Source organism: Furipterus horrens, unplaced genomic scaffold (assembly GCF_987537825.1).
Source record: "Furipterus horrens unplaced genomic scaffold, mFurHor1.1.pri manual_scaffold_2, whole genome shotgun sequence".
Lineage (NCBI taxonomy): Eukaryota > Metazoa > Chordata > Mammalia > Chiroptera > Furipteridae > Furipterus > Furipterus horrens.
In genome coordinates, this window is record NW_028327172.1 from 102,624,746 (window position 1) to 102,648,612 (window position 23,867).

The 23,867-nt window shown below is 36.4% G+C and overlaps 1 protein-coding gene and 1 pseudogene across 1 annotated transcript in view; both read left to right on the forward strand.

Annotated features, from left to right (window-relative positions):
* Positions 1-23,867, forward strand: part of ARHGAP24 (Rho GTPase activating protein 24) — a 638,162-nt gene that overhangs the window by 94,798 nt on the left and 519,497 nt on the right. The gene's annotated exons all lie outside the window — the stretch shown is intronic.
* Positions 14,498-14,598, forward strand: LOC150019201 (U6 spliceosomal RNA; annotated as a pseudogene).

The window sequence follows — 23,867 nt, forward strand, 5'->3', positions numbered from 1 at the left end:
CCTTGCATCCCTGGGATGAATCCTACTTGATCGTGGTGTATGATCTTTCTAATGTGTTGCTGGATCCTGTTTGCCAATATTTTGTTGAGGATTTTAGCATCTATGTTCATCAGCAATATTGGCCTGTAGTTTTCTTTCTTTGTTGTGTCTTGACCTGGTTTTGGAATTAGGGTTATACTGGCTTCATAGAATGAGTTTGGCAGTCTTCCCTCTTCTTGTATCTTTTGGAATAGTCTGAGGACGAAGGAGTTAGTTCTTTCCTAAATGTTTTGTAGAATTCACTTGTGAAGCCATCCGGTCCAGGGCTTTTGTGTGCTGGGAGTTTTTTGATTACTGCTTCAATTTCACTAGCTGTTATTGGTCTATTCAGACTTTCTGCTTCTTCTTGATTCAGTTTGGGAAGACTGTAGGTTTCCAGGAATTTGTCCATTTCCTCTAGGTTGTCAAATTTCTTGCCATACAGTTGTTCGTAATAATTTCTTATAATCCTTTGTATTTCTGTGGTATCAGTTGTGATTTCTCCTCTTTCATTTCTGATTTTATTTATTTGGGTCCTCTCTTTTTCTTGATGAGCCTGGTTAAAGGCTTGTCAATTTTGTTTATCTTTTCAAAGAACCAACTCCTACTTTTGTTGATCTTTTGAATTGTTAGTTTAGACTCTATGTCATTTAATTGTGCTCTGATCTTGATGATTTCCTTCCTTCTACTCACTCTGGGCTTTGCTTGTTTTTCTTCCTCTAGTTCTTGTAGCTGTAGGATTAAATTTTTTATTAGATATTCTTCTAGCTTTTTTAGGTAGGCCTGTATTGCTATGAACTTTCCTCTCAGGACTGCTTTCGCTGTATCCCATAGGTTTTGGGTTGTTGTGTGTTCATTATCATTAGTTTCCAGAAACTTTTTGATTTCTTCCTTGATGTCATTGTTAACCCATTCATTATTTAATAGCATGTTATTCATTCTCCATGAGTTTGAGTGTTTTTGAATTTTTTCCTTGAGGTTGATTTCCAATTTTAAGCCATTGTGATCTGAGAAGATGCTTGATATAATTTCAATTTTCTTTAATTTGTTGAGGCTTGTTTTGTGTCCTACCATGTGGTCTATCTTTGAAAATGTTCCATGTGCACTTGAGAAGTATGTATATTTTGCTTCTTTGGGGTGAAAACTTCTATATATATCGACTAAGTCCATTTGATCTAGAGTGTTGTTCAGTGCCTCAATATCTTTGGTGTTTCTTTGCTTCGAAGATCTGTCCATTGTTGACAATGGGGTGTTAAAGTCCCCTACTATGAGTGTGTTGCTGTCTATATCTTTCTTGAAGTCTTTCAAAATTTTCCTTATATATTTGGGTGCTCCTAAGTTGGGTGCATATATATTTATAAGGGTTATATCTTCTTGATGGATTTTTCCCTTAAGTATTATGAAATGCCCTTGTTTTTCTCTTTTTATGGACTTTGCTGTGAAATCTGTTTTGTCTGATATATGTATTGCTACCCTGGCTTTTCTTTCATGTCCATTTGCTTGAAATACTTTTTTCCATCCCTTTACTTTCAGTCTGTGTAGATCTTTTGTTCTAAGGTGGGTCTCTTGTAGACAGCATATATATGGGTCATTCTTTCTAATCCATTCAGCTACCCTATGTCTTTTAATTGGAGCATTTAATCCATTTACATTTAAGGTTATTACCGATAAGTACTTATTCATTGTCATTTTTCCCCTTTGTACTTGTGTTCTATCCCCTGGCTGGTTTGGCTCAGTGGATTGAGCGTCGGCCTGCGAGCTAAGTGTCGCTGGTTCAATCTTCCAGTCAGGGCACATCAGAGAAGGAAAACTCTGACTCCAAAAAACCTCCGCTGCCTTGCAGCATACCTCTTCAGGGGAAAGGCTAAGGGAGTAAACCCCGACAGAAAATCCGGAGCCGGAGTCCCTAAGGCGGTTTGACATTGTAGTCAACACCGGCAACTCCTGCGGCGCACCTGAAGCCAAGCTGTATTGACTCCGTCTTTCCCTTGGACCCTTCAGCTGCGAAGAGAGGGGGCGTCTGCTGCATGGGCAACAGCAGACCCTCCATATCACCCTGCCCAGGCTCTGTAGCTTCAGCTTCACTGGAGAGGACACTCCAGCGACATCGCAAGATGTCGATTCAACACGGGAGGAGACAGATACCGTGTCACTCCCGAGTCGGACTGCACAGCCATTTTCGGCGGTGCAGATAGACTCTTAAGAAGCTACACCATCGTCTCTCGAGACGGACGGCTGCCGACGACTTGTGTTCTTCTCTGTCTCTCTCTGTTTCTTTATCTTCTTAGAGCAGACCCTTTAGCATCTCTTGCATTGCTGGTTTGCTGGAGATGTATTCTTTTAGCCTTCTTTTGTCTTGGAAGCTCCTTATTTCACCCTCCATTTTCAATGAGAGCTTTGCTGGGTATAGTATTCTAGGTTGTAGGCCTTTGTTTTTCATTGCTTGGAATATTTTTTGCCATTCCATTCTGGCTTGTAGTGTTTCTGCTGAGAAATCTGATGATAGCCTTATTGGAGCTCCCTTGTATGTTATTAGTTGTTTCTCTCTTGCTGCTTTTAGGATCCTCTCTTTGTCTTTGAATGTTGCCATTTGAATTATGATGTGTCTTGAGGTGGGCCTGTTGGGGTTCATCTTCATTGGGACCCTCTGTGCTTCCTGGACTTGTGTGACTCTTTCTCTCCTCATGTGAGGGAACTTTTCTGTCATTAGTTTTTCAAAGAGGTTTTCTGTCCCTTGTTCTTCTTCTTCTCCTTCTGGAGTTCCTATGATACGGATATTATTACGTTTCATGTTTTCCTGCAGCAGTCTTGGAACCTCTTCAGTCTTGTTCAGTCTTTTTTCATTTTGTTGCATTGTCTGGGAGTTTTTGTGTACATTGTCCTCCAGCTCGCTGATCCAATCTTCTGCTTCCTCTAGCCTGCTTTTAATTCCTTCTACTGTGTTCTTCAATTCAGAGATTGTATTCTTCATTTCCTCCTGGCTCTTATTGATAGTTTCTATGTCATTTTTCATGCTTGCGTAATTCTCTGTGAGTTCCTTGTAGTTTTTCTGGGGTTCCTTGTAGTTTCCCTGGAGTTCTTTGTAGTTTCCGCTGAGCTCCTTAAGCTTCTCCATAATCCATGTTTTGAATTCCATATCTGATAGTTCGCTCCCCTCTATTTCATTTAGCACTCTTTCTGGGGATTCTGCCTTTCCTTTTGATGGGAGGTTGTTTCTCTGTCTCCCCATTTTTGTGACTCCTATTGTTTGTTGGTGCTTCTTAGAATGATCTGCACTTCCTGGATCTGCCTCTGGTGGTGTCAGATCATGTACCAGTCTGACCCTAGGCAGCCTGTTGGAGACTTCCAGGGATCTACTGCTGTTGTCTGTCTTCTTTAATTGTTAATCTATTCAATCTGTGATTAGCTGTCAGGCTTAAGGACTGTGGGTGTTGCAGCTTAATTCCTGTAGGCACGGCTTTTGCTTCCCCTCAGGCTGACGCCACTTGGAGGGGAATGGTTTTCCTGCAGTACTGGGGATGAGTCAGCACTGGGACCCAGTTGGCTGCTCCTCCAGTTCTCCCCTCAAAGCCACCGTGCCAAACTCTCCCCAAGTGTCTCCAGTCCTCTCTGCCTTCCCTCTGCTTGAGCCCAGGGTAAGTGGTGGCCAAAATCTTCATATGTGATCCACTTAAGAGCTCTTTTTCTCCTGCTGTTTCTCTCCGGCTAGCAAGAAACCCTGTGGCTTTTCACTTTTCACAGCTGATACTATTTTACTTTCCCCTCTGTTGCTGTAGGCTGGGAAGCCCAGCTGGGAGTTTAGACCCTGCCCTTCTCAGGGGGAATCCCCGGCTGCTGAGCTGTTTCTCAGTCCCTTCAGCTGCCACCCGTGTGAGCCCAGCCAGCCCTTCCACGTCTCCGCACTCCCTATCGATCAAGTTGTGATGTAGCGGCCTTTTCTGTCTCTCCGTGGTTATAAGACTTCTTTCCAGCTAGTGTTCCGTTGGTTATTCCAGATGATTTCTCCAAAATTAAGTTGTAAATCCAGACTGGTCCTGGGAGGAGGTTAGTGTAGCTTCCACTTACTCCTCCGCCATCTTGGATCTCCACAATTTACATATAATTTACATTACCTTTATGTGTACAGGGTGATGTTTGACAAATATGTATACCTTTGTAACAATCACCCTATATAAAATATATAATAATTCTTTCATCATATATAACATATATAATATTCAAAATATATACAGTATTTCCTTTGTGATCCTTTATAGTTATCTCTGTCTCCAAAAGATGACTGTTCTGATTTTTTTCCCACCATGGACTAATTTTGTCTACTACTCCAGAAATGTTATATGAATGAAAATATATTGGTATTAGGAGACACTTCTTGATTCTGAATGACTTGTGAGCAGAGATACCGACTGCTTTTGTTCAGGACTTTTCTGAAGGTGTGTGTATAGTGAACAACCTTGGAAATTAGAGATAATGTCTTTTCCCTAAGAAGAGGGTGGGTTTGTAATTATGCAGGGCAGACAGGCTTACTGTTTTTTATAATAGATTCAGGTTTCCGAAGCTCCCATAACATAATCCACAGTTTATGCAGGTGTGATATTCTGGATAATCCTCTTGCTGTGAGTAATAAAGTCCTTTTTCTTTGACTCAGGAGACTAGTGTCTTCTACCAGCATTCATGAAACTTATAAGCTTATACAATAAGGGAAATCTCAGGTCCTTCACAGTTCTTCACAACAATATCTCTTCTTTTGTGTTTGGCTCTTTAGATTAGCATAATGTTTTTAAGAACTATCCATGTTGTTTCATAAATTAATGATTAGTTTCTTTTTATTGCTGAGTTGTACTTTATTGCATAAGAGTTTTGTATTTCAAAAAGTTATATTTTTCATTTGAAAGTGAGAAAATTGACTGTTCTAAATTTCTAAGTATCCTCAAACTTTTATTTAATTCTTCTTTCAGGGCATCAGCATGATCAGTCACTAATGACAATATAAAATTTTGCGGGGTTAGTGGGGTACTCTCCACCCTTCCCCATAGTTAATAAATGAATAATAATTTAATATCGGTCATTTCTGTTTTCTTAATCTTATGTAGAGAGTATGGGAATATTGCTAATTTTATTGATTTACAACCTACAATTTAAATAAGTATACCTGTTGGGCAACTATAGCTTCAAAGCAAGTTTCCAGGATCTTTGGTCCCTCATGCAAGCTGTGGCTGTCCTGCAGTCCCTGATGTAAAAATCTGCAGGCCGCCATTGTTAGCACATGCTCCAGTCTTTATTCTCTCAGTACTCTTGCTACAGGCAAGTCCTGGTTCAGAGGACTTTATTAGTGACAGGAGATCTACTTCTATACATTTTGACTCATCATAATCCTTGAATCTTTGCTTTTATATATTTATTCTTTTGAATAAAATGGTCTTTCTTAGAGACATTTGTTTGAAGTTAACTGTATATCTAATATTAAGGGACTTCTCAAAGAAATAAAATGTAGAGGATTTTACATTTTATTAAAGGGATAAAGGAGCATATGTGAAATAATAGCTAATTATGAAACTGATGATAAGAAAATTGTATTAATTGTATTAATTGAGAGGCATATACATATAGTGGTTCAATATAGAATCTTGAACCAAACTGGTTAGAATTCTGGCCCTGCAGTTTGCTAGCTGTGTGACCTTGAATGACTTACTTGACTGCTTTGGCTGCAAAAAGAGAATGTTCCTAATGGCATCTTTTCACAAGGTTGTTATGAAGATTATGTGAGCTAAAATGCCTAAAGCACTTATGATATTTACTCATGCATAATAAGTAATATATGTTTGCTTTTGATGATGATGTTGATAATGATGATGATGATGATGATTTTAGTTGTCCTAGTTTACGAGAAGAAAGAGGTAAGAATAAGTGCTGAATGATTGGATTAAATTAAGTAGGCAGATTTGGATGACTTCTTCACAGGATGCTTGTTGAGGGATTAATGAACAATAATTTGGAAAGGTAAACTGGGTCAGACTATGACACCTTGAAAATAAGACTAAGTTTCAAAATGATGTGCTATGCCATTGGCAGCTGTGAAAGGTTCATCAGTCTGGCAGTAGCATTGAGAGAGGGGTCCTTAGAAGCAAGAAACTGAGGGATAGAAACTGAGGCAAAGTGGTTATGGTGAGAATAGAACAAAGCTGGTAGGATAGAGGGAATGAAAGGGATTAAAAATATTTTAGTCACGAGGGTAGAAAGAATGATATCATTAACTGTTGGTATAGCTGGGAAAGAATGATGATTGAATCTGGGTTAGTCAGTATTTTGTAAATAATAAGAATGCTGATAACTAACCTTATAGTACTACAAGATTCTAAATGGTTTCTGAATCTCAAAGCAAGCCTGAATTGTGTTGATTATAGTTTTGGTGATAAATATGATTATTTTTCTAATTAATTGGAAATTGGCCATCTGTTCATGTTATAAAAGATATAACTAGACTTCATATTAACCTGAGTGTGACATTACATAACTATGTTAGAAAGCAGATTTTTTTCTACAATTCTTAAAATGTTTTTTTCACTTGATAATATTATAATTTAAGTTGTGCTATACTAGAATTATTTTGTCACCCTTCATGTAATGTCTCCATTTTATAATTAAATTCATGAAATCCTAAAACAGCTCTATGAAATGTAAATACTTGTAGAATATTTTCTCAATGGTCTGTTAATTTTGTCTTAAACATTTTTATAACAGTGCTAAGCTATGATAAATATTTAAGTGCTTACTCTTGGTTTCGTTATTACTGTATTCATTCCTTCATTTTAGGGGAATGCTAGGAAGTATAAGTCAGTAGTCTGTATCAGGTAATGATATAAGTATGAAGCACTGTATTTCAGTGGGTAAAAAAGGAAAAGAAAAAAAAAAGACCCTTCAGGATTCAGAGTTAAAAAATATACCTGCTCAGATACTTGCTAGGTTTATGGCTTGAGCAAGTCACCTCAGCCTCTTGGATCCTATATACACAGATATCGTCCTACTTTTTAAGGCTTATATGGAATTATATGGATTCTATGGAATTTATGAAGTTCAGATTATGTACTGAAATTCATGGCAAGCCCTATGTATAAATATTGGTCATTATTTTTTTGCAAGGTAATATGTCAGACATGTTAAAATATCATGGACTCTTAACTCTTACTCTTGTCATGTCTTTGTCTTCTCTATCAGATAGTTCTACTGCCAGTTAAAAGCACCCTTACTTAATAGTTGTTCAGCTTTATTTTTTTGCCACCAGTCTGATTCTCATGAAAATTATTTTGGGATTAGCATGAGTAATTTCCAGAATCTAGGGAGGCTTAACTGAGCTAACTAGGCAGCTACTGATATTGGAGAGAGGGAAGATGTGTTAGTCATGCTGTAATAAAATCCTTAGGACTTAAAACTTCGTACTTTTCCAACTAAAATGACACCATGCTCTATTGTTTCTTTAAAAGAAATTTGTCACTTTTATTGCTGATTTTCTCTTCATAAAGCGACAAGAACATGAGCTAACTGCCCCCCTCCCCCCTGGCCCCACTGCCACATCAAGTTGAGAATATGCAGTGTGCTAAAGCCTGGCTGGGCTTCATTGCTGGCCTCTGCAGAGAAGAGACAGGCAGCAGCTTCTGAGCTCTTTCAATTTACCACTCTCAAGCTGCTGAAGGGGAAGAGTAGCAAATTAATGTCACCAAAGATTCACATAGAAGGGTCTGCCAAGTATTAGAATTTAAATAGAAAACTCAAAACAGAATATTTGTGCATAAATATCAAGAATAGATTAGATCTGGAAAAGGAGACTGTGTATACAATATAAAGAATAAATAGTTTTATAATTCAGTATCACTTTTCTCATGGAATTTTTTAATTCATGGGCTGTTCAATGTTAGTGTTTATTTTCATGTAATATTTGAGAGACACTGTAGAGGAGTGGTTAAGAACACAGTCTCTGCAGCCACCTGTCTAGGTTTGAATACAAGGTTGTTTTTAAACAGCCACTTGTCAGTAGGACCATAACTACCTTTCACTACCTTAGTTATCCCATCTGTAAAGTGGATAATAATCATACTTATTTCATAGACTTTTTGTGACTATTACATTTGTATGTATACATATGCACACATACACATATGTATCAGAATAATGAGCATATAGTAAACACTACATGCTATTTATTAAACAAGTAAAATATTTCTGTCTACAAGGAAAGAGGTTATATATAGATTTTCAGTGGTAGTTCATGGTTTTTATAGTCTCCTAAATTAAGGCATGACATTTTCAAAAAATAAAACTAAAACTCCATTGCAAATCAATTATGAGGGCCAGGAATAGAACAAGACTTCTGCTCTATTTATCATCCTTTTAACTTTAGAAGTCTTACGTGTAATTGAACTAGAAAATCTTCCTATTAATCATGTTACCTCTGTCAGTAAATGCTAACAATTTCTAAAAATCATGTCATTTTATGATTAGCAGAAATCTTAGATATTAAATAGTTATTCAGCCATTTGATTTTGGGGCTCAGAGTTCTGAAGCTAAGAAAGTAAATGACTTTCTCTAGGGCAGATAACTTTAATTCCAAAGCCAAGTTTATGAACTTCTAGTGTAATTAATACCCTTTCAGTTACAATAGCATACTTGAAACCTAGTGGTGGTGGTCCAGTGAAAAACAGCACTTGCTTCTTCTTTGTTGTCTTACAGTAAGCCCTATGTGTTCTGTTATGCTTTATTTTGAAATGCTTTCACATTTGTAGAAAAGTTACAAGACCAGCTCTAGGGACTCCTAAGCACCCTTTTACCCAAATTCACCAGTTGTTTGCATCCTGTTCCATTTGCTTTATCATTCTAGCTATATATCTGTCTGTTTATTTATGATTTTTTATGAACTGTTTAAAATTAGAGACATCTTGCACCTTTATAAATACTGGAGTATGTATTTCCTAAGAACAAGTACACTGTCACATAACTGCAATGATCAATGATCAAAATGAGAAAATTTGACACTGATACAGTAATATTTTCTATTCCAGGTTTATATTTCAGTTTTATCAATTTTCCCAATAATGCCCTCTTGCTCTATTTCTTCCCTTGACTTAGGATCCACACTAGGATCATGCATGTCTCTTTATTGTACTTTCATTTGGAACGGTCCTTTCTCTCTCTCTCTCTTTTTTTTAATCTTTTTGACCTTGAGATTTTTGAAGAATACAGACCAGTTACTTTGTAGAATGGTCCTCAGTTTAGGTTTGTGTAATGCTTACTCATGATTAGGTTCAGGTCATGCATTTCGGCAGGACTACCACAGAAGTGATAGATAGTGTGTCCTTCTCAGAGCATCACAACAGGAGTTACATAACAATAGCTTATTACATTGATGATGTAACTTGGTTTCATTGGATCTGCCAAGTTTCTCCACAGTGAAGTTACTATTTCACTCCCTCTAAATAATGATTAATTTGTAGAGGTACTTGGAGATTATGTAAATATCTTTTCCACACCAAAATTTTACAACTAGTTTTTACATCCATTATACTGACATTATATTGACACTACACTGAAAGGAAGAACTTTCTCATGCTTTTTATTAGTTTAATTGCTTGATTATCTATTATATCTTTTATATATAATAGAAGTGATGTAGTATTGTTTTATTCTATGGTTATGATCTATACTGTCATTATTTATTCAGATTCTCTAATTGTCTCATATTTGGCCAGTGAAAACTACTTCAAACTACCTTCACTGTCCTTTTGATATTTCCACATAATTCTTGAGTATTTCCCTCCTTTTCAGCACATATTATTCTAGGAATATTTTATACTTTTCCTGACTAAACACTACTATCCAAGTAATCTTGCTTCTATTTCAAAGTATGTGGCATTCACAAGTTAAGATTTGGACACTAGGTGTATTTATCCATTGCTACTGGTGTGTCATTATTTCTAGGCCCTCTCAGTTAACAGCATTAGTAAATGAATGTCTATATTTATTTCCATATCTATGGATCTACCTATTAAAAACCATGAGATGTTGGTCAAAAGGTATAATATTGCAGTTAGGTAGGATAAATAATTCTAGAGATCTAATATACAGCTTGATGACTAGAGTTCCTAATACTTTACAGAATACTGGAAGTTTGCTAAGAGAGTAGATTTCAGATGATATCATACATACCCAAAACAGTAATTATGTGAGAAGGTGATATATGTATTAATTAGCTTGACTATAGTCATCATTTCACTATGTATGTGTAAATCAGATCACCATGTTGGGCACCATAAATTCATACTGATATCCTTAATTCCATTCTCAAACCACATGATACATTGTTATCTTCCCATTTCCATATTTGTAACTTCATTTTCCAATAGTGAGAAACCTGGCTTCCCATTATGTTCAACATTGTATTTATTTGCTCAAGTTGTAATACACAAAGGGTAATTTCATATTCATTAACCCATACCACAGTAAAAAGCAAACCTATGAAATAGAATTCAATGTTATTCACAGTTTTTTGAAAAGAAGAATAGAAGTTATTAAAACAACATAATTTATGCACAAATCTCAGATATAGTTTGTAGACAAATGTCTACACTCACGTAACTCATATCCCATCAAGATCCAAGGATGCCCTGGGTGGTGTGGCTCGGTGGATTGAGTGGTGGCCTGCAAATCGAAAGATTGACAGTTTGATTCCCAGTCAGGGCACATGCCTGGGTTGTGGACCAGGTCCCAGTTGGGGGTGTGTGCGGGGCAACCCATCGATGTTCCTCTTGCACATCAATGTTCCTCTCCCTCTTTCTCCCTCACTTCTCCACTCTCTAAAAATAAATAAATAAAATCATAAAAAAAGAGGCTTTTCTATAACCTTAGAAAGTTCTGTGTGCCCGTTAAAAGTCAATATCCGACCCCTCAAAAGTGGGCATTTTTCTGACTTCTATAACCATAGAATTGTTTGTCCTATTCTAGAACTTCAAATAAATGGAGTCATGAAATGTATATTCTTGTATCTGGCTTCTTTTACTCATTATAATAATTATGGATTTCATCCATCTTGTTATATATATTTGGTACTTGTTGACTAAGGAGTATGTCATTGTACAGTTGTGCCATGATTTGTTTATATACTCACTTGTTGGTGAGCATTTTGGTTATTTCTAGTTGCAGCTAATATGAATAAAAGTGCTATGAACATTCGGGTGCAAATATTTTATGAACATATGGGTTCCATTTCTTTTGCTTATACATCTAAGATTGGAATTGTTAAGTCCAATGCTCAACTTTATGAGATATTGTCAAAACTTTTGTCAAAGTGGTTATAATATACTCTCAAATAGCAATGTATGAAAATTCTGGTTGCTCCATATTCTCACCGATATTTGGTGTTACCTGTCAGTTTTTAATGTGAACCATTCAAATGTTTATGTTATGGCATGTCCTTAGATCTTAATAAGCACTTCTCTAATATATAATGATGCTAGGATTTTTTTGTGAGATTATAGGTCATTTGTATATTTTTCTCTGTGAAATGTCTATATAATTTTTCCTTTATTCTAAATTTTTTATTATTATTGAGTTGTAGGAATCCTTTGCATATTATGGATGTAAGTCTTTCAGCAGATACATGTTTTGCAAATATTTTCTGACAGTATCTGGCTTGTCTATTCATTTTTTAATGGCGAACAGGTTTTTACTTTCAATAAAGTATAATTTGTAAACTTTTATAGTTATTACTTTCTGTATGTTTTTAAAAAATAACTTTCTTCTTTCAGGTTGTAAATTTGTTTTCCTATGTTCTATAAGTTTTAAGTTTTGAATTTAGGTTTAATATTCATCTTGAATTAATTTTTTATTTGATGCAAAGTAGAAGAAGCTCTTTGAGTTATAAATCTAGAATCCATTATTTTAAGAAACTTTTTGCAGAAATATTTCTAAGTGTTTTTCCTTGGTATTAGTAAAGACTCTTTTGGGTAGAAAGTAACTCAAATGAGATTAAGCAACAAGGAATTCTTTTTGTTCACTTTGCTGGGAACAGTAAGATATATCTCATAGGATCAAAGGATGGTACTCAAAGGCCAGGACTTCAGGAATTAGAACTAGGATGGATATTCCAGGGCTCTCTTCCTTCTCCTCTCATATCTGCTTGTCTCTGAAGGGCCTCATTTTGCAGAAAGCTTTCCTCTGCAGGGCAGAGGAAATGACCACTGTCAGCCTCAGATGTTCATCTTGCTAGTGTCTTTAGAGCTGACCTAAGAAAGGACCTCACTTGGCACTGCTTCAGTCACATGCCCACTCCCTGAGCTGGTCACTGTTGCAGGGAGCTCAGGACTTATGTGTGATCAAGTAGAGACCCACACTCTGGCAGTGTGATAGTGCTACCCATAGAAACAACGTGGCATGAAGGAGAGAGGGGTCCCCAAAGATAGCCTTCTGGACATTCCAGAAATCTTGTTTCTACCAAGCTTCTTATTTTTCAAAAGTGGCTTTCTATGTATAGTATCTTGATTCTCTGCTGTACTGCTGATTAAACATATTCAAATGCAGTAAAGCTAAGTTCCTATTCAGTTTACCTCAAACTAAAGGGTGAATTAATTAGATATTTTGAAGAACTACAATATGTTCTAATTATATGAGAATAATGGCACTTCCTTAAAGATCAAAATTTAACACATCAAAGTCCACAATAATGTGAATAAAGTGGAATCACAGTCAGATTTTTTCACTTTGATACTTCCCCACTTTCCTCAAATTCTAATGAAAAAATTGTATTGTCAGAAACTCAATATAATAAACCAGTGGGAGAGCAACTGTGGTTCAGTGATTAGGACAGATTTATATACTTTGAGTGCCTAGTAATTTTCCAGAGGTTATAAAATAAGGCTGATGACGTTCAGCCCACAGGATTAATTGACAAAGAGGTCATTATTGGAAATCATTAAGTACCTTATGGCTTGCATTTGAAGGGGAATACATGGAATTGATTGTAGACTAATGATTATCTCAGACAAAGTTACCTTCTGGTGAAGTATTTTCTCTGAAGTGCGATTGAATAAAAAGCTGGCCCCTTAGCCTTGAAATGACAGCGTAATGGAAAACGTATCTGATGTACCTGGGTGGGACTCACTGAAGGAATCTGTCATTAAAAGTAGTTCAGACAAGGTTTTATCTGAGCTTAAAAAATGTGACCATGAGGGGACAGAGATGGAGGAATTCTGTAACAGACTCAGCAGTTGTTTCCCTGTTGTGAGAAGAAGACCCAGCTGAGAAGGTTCTCCCACAACTGAGCCTGACCATCTTTCCCAGCATTTCACTCATTTAGTTATGACCCCCTCCACCCTTCCCACTATGTACTAAACCTCTCCTTTATTGCTACCCTTGTTCCCAGTCCTTTGAGTATTGCAATCCCATTACCTTTCAGATTCAGGTGTGGAAAACCTCTTCTCTTTGTTTCTTGAGACAGCTGTTCAAGAACTCTGAGTAAGGGAGGAGAGGGACATAAAAGCTTAAACATTGAGATATTTATAAAATCAGGTTTCTGATCCTTTTTGTTTTGCTTAAAATAACAGGTTTATTATTTCAGAAATCATGTTTTTGGTTTTATTTTTATTATTTATGCTGTTATAGTTGTTCCTGCTTTTAATCCCTTTCCCCACCTTCACCCAGCCCCACCCTCTCCCTGTTCCCAGCCAGTCCCCACACTGTTGTCCGTGCCCATGGGTCATGCATAGATGTTCTTTCATTAACCCCTTCACCATATTTCATCCAGTCCCCACCACCTCCTTTCTAAGTCCATCCATTCTATTGCAAAATGTAAGAGTTTCTTCTTTTTCACTGCCAAATAGTATTATATTGTATACATGTACCACAGCTTTTTTTATCCACTGGTCTCCTGATGGGCACTTGGGCTGTTTCCAAATCTTCGTTATTGTAAATAGTGCTGCTGTAAACATAGGGGCGCATGTATGTTTTTTATTGGTGTTTTGGGATCTTTGTGGTATATTCCCAGAAGTGTAATCGCTGGGTCAAAAGGGAGTTTCTTAAGGATCCTCCATACTGTTTTCCACAGTGGCTATACCAGACAGCATTCCCACCAGCAGTGAGCTAGGGTTTCCCTTTCTCCACATCCTCACCAGCACTTGTTTGTTGATTTATTGATGATGACCATTCTGACAGGTGTGAGGTGATATCTCACTGAGGTTTTAATTTGTATTTCTCTGATGATTAGTGATTTGAGCATTTTTTCATGTCTATGGGCCCTCACAAAGACCTGAATAGACACTTCTCTGATCCTATTTTTACAGGTCAAGTAAGAGATTGGACTAATTAATACAAAATAAGGGACATTCAACTTCTACTTTTTTTCTGTTTCAAATCTGTTTTTTTTGTGATCATATGATGCAATGACAGTCACCATCCTTGAGCTGTCAGCAAGCTATTAACTCTTCTTTTGTTTTTTAAAGATGATTTTTGTCCTTGTGTATGGAAAAAAGGCACAGAAGATTAGCATGGCCCCTGTACAAGGATGACAAGCAAATTCATGGAGCATTTCATATTTTTATGTAATGTACAGCAGGGCTACAATAGGTAATATTACTGAATTGCATATTGGAAAGTAGCTAAGAAAGTGGATCTTGATAGTTCACATCACAGGAAAAAAATTGTAACTATGTATGGTCACAGATGTTAACTGGACTTACTCTAATCATTTTGCAATACAGTTATGCACTACATAATGATATTTCAGTCAAGGATAGATGCAACGAACCACGATCCCCTACGATTATAACAGAGCTGAAAAATTAGTATTGCCTAGTGATAACAGAGTCATCCTAACATTGTAGCACAGCATATTACATGTTTGTAGTGATGTTGCTGTGAATACGCCTGCTGTGATGCCCATCATATAAAAGTACAGCACACATAATTATGTATAGTACAAAATACTTGTACCATACAATGATAGTAAACAAATAGTTGTCGGTTTATGTATTTACTATAGTTTCATCATTATTTTAGAGTGTACTTTCTACTTGTAAAGTTTGCTATAAAACAGTATGCTGTGTTACACTGGCAGTAGCCTAATATATCTTATGTCCACCACATCTCTTGAATGCATCATTTTTCTTGTGCTTGATTTCATCTCTCATTGCTTTGTATAGTAATGTCCTGTACAGGCTTGTAGCCTAGGTGCATAGTAGGCTATACCGTCTAGGTTTATGTAAGTGTACCCTATAATGTTTGAACAAATAAATAATTCTTAATGGTGCATTTCTCAGGATGTATCCCTGTTGTTGAGTAGCAAATAACTGTATATAGAAATATAGAATCATTACACTGTACACCTTAAACTAATGCAATGTTATGTCAGTTTTATCTCAGTTTAAGGAAGGAAGGAAGGAAGGAAAGAAGGAAGGAAGGTAGGAAGGAGGGAACGAAGGAAGGGAGGAAGGGAGGAAGGGAGGAAGCTTTCTCTTCTTTTCCCATTTCAAATGGCATTCTCTCATTGGGAGTACCTGAGTTTTTATTTTATGTTAGTTTTTGGTTTGTTTATAGAATTGAAGCAACTAAGAGTCTCCCTCTCCTTTTCCTATATTGTGGATGGGTTGAGACTGCTTAGAGTGCTGTCTTGAAAAGGCATCTGACAGTGTATCCAGGTTCTGCAGGAAGAAGAACTGTGATTAATTAATAAGGCCTGACAGGAGCTTGAAGAGGAGCAGTACAATTACCATGTGCCTGTCATTTCTCTCTTAAGCCCATCAATGGTAAAGTATTTGTTTTGATTTGATTTTTGCTTCTACTCAGGTTATCAGCATTGAAAGTTCCAATGGTTCTCTTTTTTACTAATCCCTCGATAGTAATGTAGTGGTGGGGAACGTATCTAAGTATATATTAAAATACTTTTCTCATTAAATTAAAACCTCATTAAGAGGGAGAAGACTCTCTCTACAAAATATGAGGCATTAACCATAAGATAAAAGCAAAGTAAATGCAAAGAAGTTTTCTTTTAAATGATTCATCCTACAATATTGTCATTTTGATTTCTTACTTAAATGAATATGGAAACACTGAAGCTTAAAATATAAAATGTAGATTGACATTTCTGATTCATTCTAACCTATACATCATTTTCTAATATTGTCTCTTTTCTGATGTTTGGACAATTTAAGTTTAAATGAATAAAGCAACAAGATACTTAGTGTTTCTTCAGGAAAATAACTGCACATTTACAAAATTATTACAGTTAAAGTTCCCCCAGGTGTGCTCTTCTGGTGACTACTTTAAAGTTTATATTAATGACTGCTGTACTTTATTCAATTCCCGTTTTCTTCACACTAAAACTCTTCAGTTTTAAGAAAAAAATGTTTAATTTTAACTCAAATTATGAGTAAGCATAGTGTCACCAGTAAGACGTACGGGAATTTTCTTTGTTCAATAGTTTCTGAAGTTCAGTTTAGCTTTAAATTGCTAAAAGCTTAAAGGATTAGGTTTAGGTGGGAGAATGTGAACTGATTTCCTTGCATTGGCATCTAATAATAAAATGTTTAGGATGTTTGCACTGTACTCTGGGGAGCCTTGAGGCCTCTGGGGTCAATTCTAGTAGGCCCTGAAGACTTACTGATGCATTTACACATCCCTTTATCCATTTAAGTTTATTCAACAAACCTTTGAGTATTCAGTATATGCTAGTTAGTTGGAGGGGCGGGGGTGGGGGAGGTTGGTGTCCAGGGAGTACTTATATTCAAGGAATTATTGTGTAGAAAACCATAATAAACATGATAAAGATTATGTCTAGAGTGAAATGAATGCTCATGCAAGGGGAACCTCCAGATTGGGGATGGCAGTGGCACTCAGGAAGCCTTTGATAGGAGCTGAAGGATGAGTAAAAAAAAAGTTGTACTTCTGTACAATGAAATACTACTCAGCTATAAAAATGAATGAAATCTTAACTCTTGCAACAGCATGGAAGGACCTAGAAGGCATTAAGATAAATGTCAGTCAGAGAAAGACAAATACCATGTGATTCCACGTCTATGTGGAATTAAAAAAACAGAATAAGCAAACAAAATTGAAACAGAGTCATATATACCGAGAACAGACTGATAGTAGCCAGAGAGGAAGGGGACTGGAGGATTGGATGACAAAGGTAAAGGGATTATGAATTACAAATTCATAGTCACCAAACCATCACAGGGCTATAAAGTACATCACAGGGCTATAAAGTACAACACAGAGATATAGTCAATAATATTATAATAATTATATATAATGTCAGGTGGGTACTTGGAATATCAGGGGAATGCTTTGTAAAGTATATGAGTACATAAGCAGTATTCTATACATCTGGAACTAATACAAAATAATATTGAATATTAACTGTAATTAAAAGTAAAATAATGAAAATGAAAGGAATGTACATTAAAACAACAACAACATTAACCGTGAAGTCCTGGCAGTGAGAAGAAATATGTGTGAAAAGCCAAAGCTCTTTCAAGGTACTTAAAGAAATTCAGTTGCTTCCTGAAAACAGGTTCAGGCTCCTGGAATTTATCCTGTAGCTAAAACAATTTCCATTAGTCCTCGACAATATCAGACCTAGGGTGTGCATTCGCTTAGAGGCACCACAGTTTGATTCATTCTTCAAATGAAGAGGTATGTGGTTGAGAGTGAGGGGCTGAAAATATGAACTGTTTTTCACTCATCAGTTTTCTTTAGTTAGTAGTTCCCTTACAACAAGCTACTAATTTTAATTCTTTAAATATTTTCTTGTACCTTTTTTTTTTTTTGTAAATGTACACTGCCTTCATCTGTTCTGGTGCCGTAACAAAATCCCACAGACTGGGTGGCTTAAACAAGACATTTATTTTCATACAGTTCTGGAGGCTGGAAGTCTGAGATTAAGGTGCCAGCAGGGTCAGGATTGTGAGGCTCTCTTCCTGGCTTGCAGGAGGCCACCTTTCACCATGTGCTCACATAGCCCTTCCTTGTGCCTGCTAGAGCAATGGGGGCAGGGAGGAGAGAGAAAAAGAGAAAGCAAGCCTGAAATTATTTAAATACTTAGGATATTAAGTTACAAATTAAGTAAGCAATTATAGTTATTGAAAAATGTTCTAAAAATAATGAAAATAAATCTATAAGTTCATAGATTGACTGTTATATGCCATAATCAGGTTGGTCAGTGAATATTGAATTGCAAAGCTCTTTTATGTTACTTACGTCATCAAAGAATATCAGATCTGTAGGGATATACTTACATGTCTTCCAGTGGCATGGAAGTTAATGTATTTAAAAAATGAAAAATGAATGTCAACAAATATTTTGCCTTTAGGAATTTTCTTTCCTAGGGAGAAAACACACACAGTGCATATACACTCACATGCACCACACACACATACATGTATGCACATGCTTACAACTGCACACATGTTAAATCATCCTTTGCTTATGTTTTTGTTTTGTGAACCATTACTTGTAGAAAGGCTATATGCTAGCATTTAGACATACAGCATAATAAAATGTACAAATGCCTGACAAACCAGCATGTTAGCAACAGCTACAAAACAAAGTTGTTTTTTACTTAAATAAAAAGGGTTAGAATCCAGATAAATATTGGCTTTCTGAACAGTGCAATCACTTTAATTTTACAAAGGAGTTAGTTTCTAATGTCAACACAAAAGGTGACAGTTGGATGTGAACAAAATTACTCTTGAAAATTACATGAATCTTTCACAACTTGCAGTATTTTATCACATCTGCCAGTATTATTTTTGTTTTCTCCTGGAGCAATAGATCACAGTTCTTTCACTGAACAACTGGAGTAGTTTGTATTGAAGGACCCTGAGATGTGAAATCATGTGAACTCTGAAACTTGGATCACATTTGCATAGTGAGATACCCCACAGAGGCACAGGGAGCTGACCCTGAGTGTAAGGATGCACCTCTGACTTACGGGAGCATGTGTTCATTGAGTGTAATGGAGGCATTGTGGTGCAATTGCAGATGCTTTTAAGTTGTTCTCTCTCCCTTCTCATATATACTTAACAGAGTATTTCCCTCAGTAGTTCTAGAACTGCAACTGGCACTCTACATAGTTGTTACAATATTATTTACTATATTCCCTGTATTGTACTTTACATCCCCAACAATTTTATAATTTACCAATTTGTATATCTCAATCTGTTTCCATTTATCACCCAGTCCTCCACTGCCCCTGCCCTCTGGTGACCAACAGTACACTCTATGTCTATAAGTATGTTTCAATTTTGTCTGTTTATTTAGTTCTTTAGATTCCACATATGAGATCATACGCTATTAGTGTTTCTCTGACTTTCTAGCTCTCTCCTTTGCCAGTCTCTTGTGTTTGTTAAACATATGCAGTTGTGTAGGTAAATTCAGCATACTGCAACTCTATGGCATATGGCATTCTATTTTTATACGTCTTTGATTATATGCATATTTATGTATTCTTTGTTGAAGTCACAATTATAAATACATATGTATGTGGCTGTTTGAGTTTTAGAAATTCTTTTAGGAGCATGAATTTCACCTCAGATTGCACCATATAGTACTGTTGTGTTCTTAGACCATCTGGTTGCAAAAAAGAACCATACAAGGTGATGTACAAATTAGTTTCCACACCTGGAAAATCGTCGTCGTCGTCGGCAGCCGTCCGTCTCAAGAGACGATGGTGTAGCTTCTTAAGAGTCTATCTGCACCGCCGAGAATGGCTGTGCAGTCCGACTCGGGAGTGACACGGTATCTGGAAAATAATTCAAAGTTATAAGGCCATCTAATGATGGCAACTTTCTAAGCCTAGCTCTGTTACAGTACCTATCATTAAAGCTGTTTCCAAAAACTGATATGAAGACGCAGTTCACTTTTCAATTCTGTTTTTGTTAGTTTAGAGTAAAAATTAATTCATGTTATTGTTATATTGTCATTGTTACGTTGGATTTGCTGAACACCTTAGTTCATAGTTCTGTTGTGTAATCTCACGCAACATCCAGCTGCCGTGGCCAGACCACAGTGAAAGACTTTCCCAGTGGAGATTCACTTAAATTATTTTCTGAGAATTTGAATGAGTAAACTAAATTTTTCTTTATGATTAACTACAGTTGATTACATATATTTCCTGCAAGGCTAAAAAAGTGCTAATTTTGAATGTTACATGTCTTCATAAAAGACCATTTCAAGTTCATTTAAGTTATTTAAGTTTTATGATTTTGACATTGTATTTAAGATTAAATTTTCATGCTAATTGAAGTCTCCTATGACAAAGGGAAAAAAATCAAGCTCTTAAAGTATAGTGTTTCTTAAGGCACTAAATGCAATGTAAAAACTCTCCAAAATACTCTTTGTATGAATTCTGTTGTGGTTGTTACATAGCTTCATTCACTTATTTAACATTTTTTGCTGAATACCAAGTGAGTAATTTTAAAGGCACTGGATAAACTGCAGTGAGGAAAAGCAAGTCCTCGGCCTCCTGAAGCTTACAATCTCCTGGAGGGGTGATGAGCCATAAACAGCTAAAGAAATACCAATTTAAATAAGGGTTATGATGACAGAGGACAGATTCAGTGAGAGAGAATAACAAGAGGGTTATTAACTCACTGGGTGATTAGTAAAGCCTTGTTGGGCAGGTAGTTTTAGGCTGTGACTTAAAGGATGAGGAGTGGTCAGCCATGCAAAGAGCAAATGGCAGAGCAACCTAGGCAGAAATCAGTGAGTATCAATAATGCAAAAAGGGCTTGGGTGTTTCTAGAACTGAAAGTAAGCTGGTGTGATTGCATTAGAGCTTCTGTGTGTGTGTGTGTATGTGTGTGTGCGCACGCGCGCGTGCTGGAATGGGAGGAATGGGGCGTAGGTGGCATGAAGTTAAGAGGTTAGGTCAATAAACAGGTGCCAGATGACTACTGATTTATAGGCCATAGTAAGGCTCTAGATTTCAAAATAAGCATAATGAGAGGTTGCCCATCAAAATTTTAAGAGTAGAGAATCATCTGATTAAATGTTTTAAAGCTCACTTAGGATACTTTGTGGAGAATAAAATACATGTGAGCATGTGCCAATGTCTTTGCATTTGTGGTTAAAAATGGAAGCAATGAGACCAGTTGGGGGGATAGGAGAATCATTTAATTAAAGTTAATGATGACTTGGATTATAGAGTGGCAAAGGAGATGGAGCCAACTGGATGGATTTGAAAATATTTCTGAACTTACTGATGAATTTGATATTCACAGTGAGGATGAGTCAGGAATCAAAGATGGCCACTTTTTTTTTTCCATCTGTGTGTATCATGGTGCCATTTACTAAGATCAGCTTTTGGGCAGGATCAGGTTTCAGAGGGAGATCATGTTCACTTTTAGATATCTAGCACCAAACCTTTTGCAATATTTATTGGTTCATCAAACATTGATGGTGCTTCACCATATGCCAGTAATGGTATGAAGTGCTGAGGATATCTGGCGTCCTTATGTTTATAGAATTAGAGAGATGGTAGATTTCAGAATGCTAGAAGGGACCATAGTTAGAAATGACTCAGGCTAGCATCATCATTTTATAGCTAAAGATAGAATTTGAGCCATTTAATTTCTGCAGAAATATCAAGACTTTTCTATGAAAATCATGGTTATTTTAGTAAAACTTAGTTTTACTCATCCAGCTATAGTAGTGGTCTTATTTTCTCTTGGAGATATGACACAATCTGTTTTCATTTCTGTTACAATTAGTACTATTAAAATACTTGTCCATACACTCTGAAGCTATAAAAATACAGGCATTGTAGCCAGGAGTTTAGTGGGAGATGCTGTCATTGGTTTCACCAGACTTGTAAACAACTTATGTAAGAAGAATCATAAGAAATGTTCTAATCTGCATACCTTTTTTACTAAGGCATTAATTGTAGACAAAACCAAAGTGGGCACTTGTATTTTTTTATATTATTGATGGTAGGTTGCTAATTACCTTGAAGAATTTTAGAGGAGATTTTTCAGACTTAATATTATAGAAAGCATGAATTATAAGAGGAAATAAAAAAGAAAAAGAAGGTCCCCCCCAAACAGAGTTTGTTGTTGTGCAATGAATTCTAGGTGTGTGTGTCTGTGCACGGTGTGGGTGGGGGAGGTGTTTTAAGGAAGACTTTTATAAGTTAAGGTATTTGGTCAAAGAATAAAAATGTGCTGATGAAAGAGCAACTTGTATAGATTTGAACAATTTAGATACCAGCCTAAAATGATTATTTAGAGTGGTCTAAATAAGCATATGTACTTATTATCTAAATTATGTTAGAGTATTTATTGTTTATTTAGAGGAAGGTTTACTTGGCTCTTTTTACTGGGTCAAGTAATATAAAGGAAAAGAGATGAAAGTCCCTGCCCTAAGGGCAAAGAAAACTCAAGGCATGGGGGCATGACCCAATCTGCACACACACATGCATACACTCAATGGGAGAATGTTTCCTGCAGTAGGTTGTTTTGGTCATGCAAATGCCTTAAGAAGCAAAGGGAGCTTTAAGATGTTTTACAGAGATGAGGGCACGTTAATGGGAAAGATGTTTCATTAAAAAAAGGAAAAAGTGACTATTGAATGAGACAGGTGGTTGTCAAGAGGCCTACTTGAAGCTTAAGAGTAGTTTAAAGGGATGGAGACAAAAGCAAGGACAGAGATAGATTGGAATGCATGCCAATGGAAGAGAACTTCTGAGAAGATCGTAGAGATTAACAAAACCTGAATATGTGGAGTCAAAGTTCTGTTTCATCTCTGCAACCAGAGGGCAGGACAGAAGGCAAAGAAATGAAAGGGCCGGTAATGGAAGGTCTAACCTGGACTTTCAAAGAAGAAACTTAAGTAACTAAGGGCTAACAATGGAATCTTCATGAAATTTATAACTAGGGTTGTGTATATACACATCAATTGAAAAATGAAGGGTGAAAATAAGGATGAGACAAAACGATAGCTTGTTTTTTGGAATCAATAGAAAAGTAGGAACTTTGTACATAAATATGCCAGAATAGGAGTATTCTGTTTTATTACTTAGTCTGTATCCTTATATCCTCATCAAAGGCGCAAGGGTAAGAGTGGACTTTTTACTTTCTGAAAACATGCTTGGAAATAAATATTAGCAAGAATTTGTAGAAAGCCTTTGGCACAAAAAAATATCTTTTATTTTTAACCACTTGTCCCTGGCTCTCCCAGAAAGCTACCTCCTCCATTCTTACTGTAGCAATTTGGCTTCTCACCTGCTGATTAATTTTTTTCTCTATGATAAATTAATTATCTTGTTATATATAGTGTGTACAGTCTTATACTCCTTCACACATAACCTTGCTATGTTCTTTATCCTATATTTGACTGGAGCACATGACTCAATCCTGACATTTGAAGGAAATTCAACTGGCTAAGCAGCATTCCTAAAAAAAATTTTTTTCTAAACTTTCTCAGCTGCACTAATTCCTAACCAGCAGAAGAAACACTCAAGGGGATACACTGTGGTGGTGGTGGTTGGGGGGAGGTCCAGATACATCTTGAGAAATTTTCACATATGTAAAACAAATGTCTTCCACTGAAGTTTTAAAAATAGTCCTTTTAAACTTTAACATGTGTCAGGCTAGTGTTTGCTCGAATAATCACAGGCCTGTGCACACTGGTCCCAGTCAGTACACACCAGACACAGTGGCCCATTGTCATGAGAATTATATTTTTCATTGGTTGTTTTAATCTTAAAAATTCTTCTTAACACATTACCTCCAGAGCTTTCTCATTTTTAGTTCTACTTAGTAAAAAGGGGATATTATTCCCCAGCTGGCAAGCTCATTTAAGGAAGACACAAT